The following is a 6,444-nucleotide window of genomic DNA, read 5'->3' on the forward strand; positions in this document are numbered from 1 at the left end:
AGAAGGCGGGTCGACCTTAAGGGTCGTGAGGCTGCAGATAGTAAGGGGTGGTAGGGTCCCGCCGAATTTCAGGGTTAGGATCTGGAGGTTGCACTGGAAGCCCAGGCCGAGTAGGAAGGCAGCGCAGAGGTTGGGGAGGACATTGAGCCGGAAGCCGCTGAACTCTACGCATTGGATGGTGAGGGTGGCGATGCAGTACCCTTGGATCGCCACAGATCCGGAGGCCAGGGAGATTCTTTGGTTAATGTGGTGTACCGCGATGGCGCAGCGCCTTACCGTATCGGGGTGGATGAAGCTCTCAGTGCTCCCAGAGTCCAGAAGGCAGGATATCTCACGCCCGTCGACCTTCACCTTCGTCGACGCGGTCGTGAGATTGTGCGGTCGGGACTGGTCAATCGTGACGGAGGCGAGACACGGCTGGTCGTCGGCGGTTGCAGGCGATGAGCGGCCCAATTAGGTGCCCGACGGACAGGGGTCCTGAGGCGGGGAAGATGGCGGTGCCCTTGGGCCGCACGTGTCATGGGGCAGGCAAGATGGCTCCGCCCATTGGTTGTCAGGCAAGCAAGATGGCGGCGCCCACAGGCCGCACTTGTTGTGAGGGGAGCAAGATGGCGGCGCCCACAGGCCGCACTTGTTGTGAGGGGAGCAAAATGGCAGCGCCCATGGGCCGCACGTGGTCTGAGGCGAGGTAGATGGCGGCGCCCACTGTCCACACGTGGGGGGTGCAGGGACAATAGCGGCGATTGAGCGGGCCTGGCACACTGCAGCAAAATGTCCTTTCTTGCCGCAGGCCTTGCAGAGCGCGCTCCGCGCCGGGGTGGCCGATGGTGGGGTCCACGATGCCCAGGAGGGGTGGGCTGTGCGGTCGGGGCATACGCCTGTACGTTGCGTGAGGCGACTGTGAGCGAGAGCGCTAGTTTCTTGGTCGCCGCGAGGTCAAGTTCTAAGAGGCGCTGGCAGATGTAGGCCGACCCTATGCCCATAATGAACGCGTCTCTCATTAGCAGGTTAGAATGTTCAGCGGCCGAAACAGCCTGGCAATCGCAGTCTCTAACCAGGGCGAGCAGGGCACGCCAGAAATCTTCCACAGACTCACCGGGAAGTTGGTGCCGCGTGGACAGGAGGTGCCTGGCGTAGATCTTGTTGGTCTGCTGAGCGTAGTTCTCCTTCAGTAGCGCCATGGCCTCTGCATAGGTGGCCGGGTCCTGGATGAGGGGAAAGACATCGGAGCACAGCCACGTGTACAGAATCTGGAGCGTCGGTGTTTCTGGGATTGGGTTGGTCGCAGATCCGATGTATGCTTCAAAGCGAGCTAGCCAATGTGCAAAGTCCTTTTTGGCATTGTCTGCTTGAGGATGCAGCTGCAGGCGATCCAGCTTGATGCGGAGATCCATCTTTGTAAAATCTCTGTGTAATAAATTGATGCACTATCAATTATGATGAGACGAGAGTAGAGTGTAATCGAGGCTTTATTACACAGAGATGTGTGGCCTCCTACAGCTGCTGCCGAAATGGCTGCAGCTCGGTGAGCACACACATTTATACTCCGCCTACTGGGCGGAGCCAGCAGGCAGGGATCTACCCCCATACCTGTAGTATAGGGGCCATACCGTAATACCCTCGTATGCAGTGCAGTATATACAATATAATACAACAGTGGTGACTACCACAGGCCTACAACCCAAAAAGATGTGCAGCGTAGGTGAATTAGCCACTCTTTTGAGGTCCACCAACAAAACAGAAGAAAGGAAAATAAACTGAGGGACAAAGCAAAGGGGCACTGCCCAAACATAAATCCGATCAACGGAAATTTAACAAACATCAAATAAGAGAGCAGTTAAAGGGGTCAATAAAGGACCCCAATCCCTGCGGTGCCCACCGGGCACAGAAGGCCTCAATGGTGCCAGTGGACACCGCGTGCTCCCTTTTCAGGGACACCCGGCCGCGAATGTAGCCACGGAAGCGGAGCAGACAGTCTGGCCGGACGACCCCCTCAGTTGCCCGCTGCCTGGATCTATAGATGGCATGCTTCGCCATGCCCAGGAGCAGGTTCACAAGAAGGTCCTCCGCCTTCCACACACCGGGTGCCCGTCGATTAGGAGCGTGGGGCTGAAGTGCAAACAAAACTCCAGCAAAAGATTGGTTAAAAAACCAAAAAGGGAGTGCAGCCTTAAACATGTAACACAGACATGGTCCACGGACTCCACAAGGCCGCAAAAATGGCAGGCTTCTTGGGAGTCCATGAACTGGTGCAATCGGTGATTGTGCGGCACTACTGCATGCAACACCCTCCATCCCAGGTCTCCAAGATTATGGGGGGGGGTCGGGGACTCCTCCATAGAGGGACCTCCAGTGGGGACCTCCGCCGTCGGACGGCAACAAGGCACGACATGGCAGGAGGTAAAGGGTGTGCAGCAGCAGCGCATACAGGAAACCCCTCCGCGCAGTGCGAACGCACAAAGGCTATTTCCGCGAGGCGGGTAGTATTGTGGAGTACCAGCCCCCGAGGGAGGTTTCGGGGCCTGGGACCAATGTGGAATTCCATCCGGGCAGAGGTTCGCCCAGACGGGATACCACCATACACCTGCGTGTCCTCCAAACCACGAGTGCCTTCGGGTCCGAGCACAACCATCTTGAGGTTAGGTGGATTGGCCATGCTAAATTGCCCCTTAATTGGAAAAAAAAATTAAGTACTCTAAATTTATAAACAAAATTAATTTGTTTGGGATGTTCCAAAGAGCTTTAAAAAAAGAATTACTTTTGAAGTGTCATATCACTGTTGTTGCATGGACAAGAACAGCAATATTCGAATGGGATTAATGACCAGAACGTTGAGCAGGGCATCAGAACTTTCTCAGAGTAATGTTGTGGGATCTTTGATCCACCTGTAAAAGCTGACAGGGTCTCAATTTAATGTCTTACTTGAGAGGTGGCACTTTCAGCAATGAAGCACTCCCTCAGCACTGCTCTGAACTAGGTCATTGCTTTAGATATAGTTCTCATTATCATGGTAGGGCTAAGGTAAATCCTGAGCTGCTCAAATCCCAAAGGGAAATTTTAAACAGCTGCCAAAACAGTTTTTGCAATTTGTGTAGTATGAGGAGAGGTTCCAAACTCAGGAAATTATGTCCCTGGCTACTTATGAATGATATTATTGTAAAATAAATGTTTATTATGAATTAAAGAAAATAGAGTTATACAAAAACAGACAAATGGCTTCACACAGCAAACAGTACTTAAAAACAGTTCCAAAAGAATTAACTATCCTCAGAGCTAAACTGCCCCTTTTCTGTTCAGTAACTGTCCTTATAGATTTAAAAATTTATGGAATTCCAGTAATTGTTACCACACAATGCCTTTATTTTCTCTTGGGATGTCCTCTGAGGCTGACAACAGCTAGTTTTTCAGGTCTGATTTTGTCCACACTATCTTCTGGAAGTTCTGACCAGCTGTCTTCTGGGAGATCAAAGCAGCATCCCCCTCCCTCACATTGACTTCAGTATTTCCTTAAATACATTCTTTCCCATTGATCTCTCCATTGTCTCATCCAGTCCTTTGAGAAATATTTCCTTCCCAGAATTGATTACATTTCTTTCTCCAGGAAGAAACTTACCATATCTTCAATTATTTACACCTTTTTTACAACCTGCATATATATCCCCCTTTGAACTAAAACAAGGCATTGTAAACTACTATCCTGGTATTTACATTCAAGATTACCCCATCATTGCCATATGTAAAATCCTGATTGAAATTCCTCTTGGTTCATTAAAAAAATAAGGACAGGAAAATTAACATGTCAAGTTCTGAGTAAGCTATAGTGAGCGAATTATTGTAACTATGTACCAGGATGACCTTTGGGGAAGAACGGGATGTACAATAACAGAAATTGCTAAGCAAGGGGGAAGATAGCAGGTGCAAGCAGGGGGCCTCATTCTTATCTTTAACTGACGGTCCAAGGAGATACCAGGAGCGGACAGAAATCACTATGCAAGGGGGAGGCCAAATAAGGGATCACTGATAAGGGAACTACCCTTTCTATAGTTTGTGGGATGTGTTTCTCACGGATTGTTTCTCACGGATTGTATTTTCATGGATTGTATATAATAAAGTGATGCTGTGTGAATTCTGTGTGTCTGCTATTGCTTACTGGCGGCACCCGCTCTTGCAAGATCGAAAATAAATACTTCTTCAGAATTTGACGAAGTGTAAATTATTAACCGGTGAGTGGTGTATCTCACAAGACTACCCCATCATTGCCATATGTAAAATCCTGATTGAAATTCCTCTTGGTTCATTAACATACCCAAACTACTTCTTACTGTCGATTTAGACTCTTACAGTCACTGTCTCTCACTCCAATTACCATACTTACAACACCCCAACAGCTTGTCTTCCGATACATAAGACAGAGGACAATTATATTACCGAAAGAAAAATATTATTATTTTTTGGTTCCTTGACATCGTTTCTATTCAATTTCCTTTGTAACATTAGCAAGCTATCAATTTTGAGTAGATTCTGGGACCAAGCATATTTCAGTAAGGTTTCCATCCCATAATGGCTGCAATCTGGAGTCTTCCATATGTATGCTCACAGATGCTTTGTGAATACATTACCATATATTAAAATAGTACAATGGTTTTCGAACCTCTCCCATCTTGACTTCGGATAGAATCCCTAGAGTGCAGAAGGAGGCTATTCAGCCCATCGAGTATGCACAAACCTTCAAAAAGAGCACTCTACCTAAGTCCACTCCCCCACTCACCTCACCCTAGCCCCGTAACCCCATAACCTAACCTGCACACTAAGAGACAATTTAGCATGGCCAGTCCATCTAACCTGCACATCTTTGGACTGTGGGAGGAAGCCAGAGTACCTGGAGGAAACCCATGCTTTGTTGATGTTTTAAAGGCTTTGGAGTGTAAGGGGTGAGTTACTCTGTTGGTGGTGTCATATACAGAGATGGTAATGCCAGTGAAGGTCAAGGGGAAGCAGTTTGAGTCCCTCTTAGAACATAGAACATAGAGCATTACAGCGCAGTACAGGCCCTTCGGCCCTCGATGTTGCGCTGACCTGTAAAACCACTCTAAAGCCCATCTATACTATTCCCTTATCGTCCGTATGTCTATCCAATGACCATTTGAATGCCCTTAGTGTTGGTGAGTCCACTACTGTTGCAGGCAGGGCATTCCACGCCCTTACTACTCTCTGAGTAAAGAACCTGCCTCTGACATCTGTCTTATATCTATCTCCCCTCAATTTAAAGCTATGTCCCCTCATGCTAGACATCACCATCCGAGGAAAAAGGCTCTCACTGTCCACCCTATCCAATCCTCTGATCATCTTGTACGCCTCAATTAAGTCACCTCTTAACCTTCGTCTCTCTAACGAAAACAGCCTCAAGTCCCTCAGCCTTTCCTCATAAGATCTTCCCTCCATACCAGGCAACATTCTGGTAAATCTCCTCTGCACCCTTTCCAATGCTTCCACATCCTTCCTATAATGCGGCGACCAGGATTGCACGCAATACTCCAAATGCGGCCGCACCAGAGTTTTGTACAGCTGTAACATGACCTCATGGCTCTGAAACTCAATCCCACTACCAATAAAAACTAACACACTGTACGCCTTCTTAACAAGCCTCTCAACCTGGGTGGCAACTTTCAGGGATCTATGTACATGGACACCAAAATCTCTCTGCTCATCCACACTGCCAAGAATCTTACCATTAGCCCAGTACTCTGTCTTCCTGTTATTCCTTCCAAAATGAATCACCTCATACTTTTCTGCATTAAACTCCATTTGCCACCTCTCAGCCCAGCGCTGCAGCTTATCTATGTCCCTCTGTAACTTGTAACATCCTTCCGCACTGTTCACAACTCCACCGACTTTAGTGTCATCTGCAAATTTACTCACCCATCCTTCTACGCCCTCCTCCAGGTCATTTATAAAAATGACAAACAGCAGTGGCCCCAAAACAAATCCTTGTGGTACACCACTAGTAACTGGACTCCAGTCTGAACATTTCCCATCAACCACCACCCTTTGTCTTCTTCCAGCTAGCCAATTTCTGATCCAAACTGATAAATCACCCTGAATCCCATGCCTCTGTATTTTCTGCAGTAGCCTACCATGGGGAACCTTATCAAACGCTTTACTGAAATCCATATACACCACATCAACTGCTTTACCCTCATCCACCTGTTTGGTCACCTTCTCAAAGAACTCAATAAGGTTTGTGAGGCACGACCTACCCTTCACAAAACCGTGTTGACTATCTCTTATCAAATTATTCCTTTCCAGATGATTATACATCCTATCTCTCATAAACCTTTCCAAGATTTTGCCCTCAACAGAAGTAAGGCTCACTGGTCTATAGTTACTAGGGCTGTCTCTACTCCCCTTCTTGAACAAGGGTACAACATTTGCTATCCTCCAGTC

This window comes from Scyliorhinus torazame, chromosome 2 (assembly GCF_047496885.1).
Source record: "Scyliorhinus torazame isolate Kashiwa2021f chromosome 2, sScyTor2.1, whole genome shotgun sequence".
In the NCBI taxonomy this organism is placed as follows: Eukaryota; Metazoa; Chordata; class Chondrichthyes; order Carcharhiniformes; family Scyliorhinidae; genus Scyliorhinus; species Scyliorhinus torazame.